Source organism: Phoenix dactylifera, chromosome 10 (genome assembly GCF_051530095.1).
Source record: "Phoenix dactylifera cultivar Ajwa chromosome 10, Ajwa_hap1_PhDact_Kaust_v1.1, whole genome shotgun sequence".
NCBI classification, from domain to species: Eukaryota; Viridiplantae; Streptophyta; class Magnoliopsida; order Arecales; family Arecaceae; genus Phoenix; species Phoenix dactylifera.
The window spans coordinates 2,225,001-2,227,500 of NC_143199.1; positions in this window are offsets into that span (position 1 = coordinate 2,225,001).

The window sequence follows — 2,500 nt, forward strand, 5'->3', positions numbered from 1 at the left end:
GGCGCCCCACCGAAAACTGTCACGACGCGCATCCAGCGCCGACGAGGTCGCAGGTTACGTGCGGCAGCCGGGGGGCTAGGCCGAGCGGCGGCGGGCCCGCCCACGGACGGGCGCGGGGAGGAGCGCAGCCGGCACGCGGCGCGGAGCGGCGGCGGCATGCCGCCGGGCGGCCGTCGGCTCAACCGTGCCCGAGTCCCGCGGGCACCGCGTCGCCCGGCCGGCGCGAGCGGCGGCGGGCCCGCCCGCGGACGGGCGCGGGGAGGAGCGCAGCCGGCACGCGGCGCGGAGCGGCGGCGGCATGCCGCCGGGCGGCCGACGGCTCAACCATGCCCGAGTCCCGCGGGCACCGCGTCGCCCGGCCGGCGCGAGCGGCGGCGGGCCCGCCCGCGGACGGGCGCGGGGAGGAGCGCAGCCGGCACGCGGCGCGGAGCGGCGGCGGCATGCCGCCGGGCGGCCGACGGCTCAACCATGCCCGAGTCCCGCGGGCACCGCGTCGCCCGGCCGGCGCGAGCGCACGAGGGCGGGAGGCAACCGGGCGGCGCCTGCGGAACCGGATGCGACGGCCGGCGCGGCACGGCCCCGACGGGTCCGCACCGAAGACCAGCGCGGTGCGGATCGACCGCTGATGAGGTCAGAGGTTACGTGCGGCAGCCGGCCGGCTGGCCCGAGCGGCGGCCGGCACGCGACGGGGATCGAGCGGCCCCGACGGCTTGCAGCCGGGCGGCCGACGGCTAGGCCGTACCGGAGTCCCGCGGTCGTTCGGGCGAAGGGGCGCATGCTGCGGGAAAGGCCTGCGGCGGCGAACCGTCCGCCCGGCCGGCCAAGCCTTCCGCGGCGGCGCGCACGTGGCGGCGCGGCCGAGATGACCGAGCGAAGCCCCGGCGATGGGCGGCGCGCACGTGTCCGTGCGGCCGAGATGACCGAGCGAAGCCCGGGCGGCGCCCGCCGTGCGCCCTGCCGGATCGCGCCTTCCGCCGGCGCGCAACGCCGGTCCCGCGTTCCGGCCGCGGGAGAGGCCTGCGTCGGCGAACCGTCCGCCCCGCCGGCCGAACCTTCCGCGGCTGCGCGCACGTGTCCGTGCGGCCGAGATGACCGAGCGAAGCCCCGGCGACGGGCGGCGCCCGCCGTGCGCCCCGGCGGATTGCGCGGCCCGCCGGCGCGCAACGCCGGGCCCACGTTCCGGCTGCGGGAAAGGCCTGCGGCGGCGAACCGTCCGCCCCGCCGGCCGAACCTTGCGCGGCGGCGCTTACGTGTCCGTGCGGCAGAGATGACCGAGCAAGCTCCGGCGATGGGCGGCGCCCTCCGTGCGCCCCGCCGGATCGCCTGCGAGCGGCGAGCGTCCGGGCGGGCCCCTTTCGCAACTTCCCTCGGTACTCTAAACACCCCTTGCCTCTCGGTCTTCCCCCCGACCCTCTCGGTATTTGCTCGGATATGTGCATGCATCGTCCCTCGTCGCCTTCGGTTATCCTCCCCGGGGTGGGCTTTGCGCCGACGCGCCAACGGGGTGGTAGGGGGGCTGCAGCCGCGGCCGCCGCGTTTCGCCATCCGCGCGTGCGCCGCCGGATCCGAGTGGAGGTCGCGGGCGACTCGTCGATGCTTGTACTAGGGGCGCATGCCGGCAGCCCCCCGCGGGGTGCGGGACCCCCGATCGGCGTGCGAGGGACGGGCGTCCGGGCGGGCCCCGTTTCCAACTTCCCTCGGAACATTAAAACCCCCCGACCCCCTCGGTCTTCGCTCCGGCCCTATCGCTATTGCTCGGATATGTGCATCCACCGTCCCTCGTTGCCTTCGGTTATCTACCCCAGGGTGGGCCTTGCGCCGATGCCCCGATGGGGTGGCAGGGGTGGGGCTGCCGCGGCCGGCGCGTTTCGGCATCCGCGCTTGGGGGCTCGGACCCGAGTGGAGGTCGCGGGCGGCTCGTCGATGCCTGCACCGGGAGCGCATGCCGGCAGCCCCCCGCGGGGCGCCGGACCCCCGATCGGCGTGCGATGGACGGGGGGAGGGGCGGGCCCGGTTTGCAAATTCCCTCGGTACTTTAAAATCTCACGGCCCTGTCGGTGCTCCCTCCGGCCCTATCGCCACTGCTCGGATATGTGCATCCACCGTCCCTCGTTGCCTTCGGTTATCTACCCCGCGGTGGGCTTTGCGCCGATGCCCCGATGGGGTGGCAGGGGGGCACGCTCTAGGCCGTGCCACGGGGCGCGGGCGCCGGCGCCGTACGTCCCTCGCGGCGGCCGTGAGCGGCACCTCGGCTTGCTCGGTCTGTCCTCCCGGGACGCGCGACCCGTGCGACCGGGACGCGCATCCCGTGCGACCGGGACGCGTGTCCGGGCCGTTCCCGTTTGCAACGCTCCTCGGTACTTTGGAACGCTTGGGGTGGGCTTTGGGCAGATGCCCCGCCGGGGTGGTAGGGAGGGGGGGCGGCTGCCGCCGCGGCGGGACTTCCGCTCCACTCCGCACAAGTCCGTCGCCTCGCGGCGGGCGCGCCCGGCACCGTTCG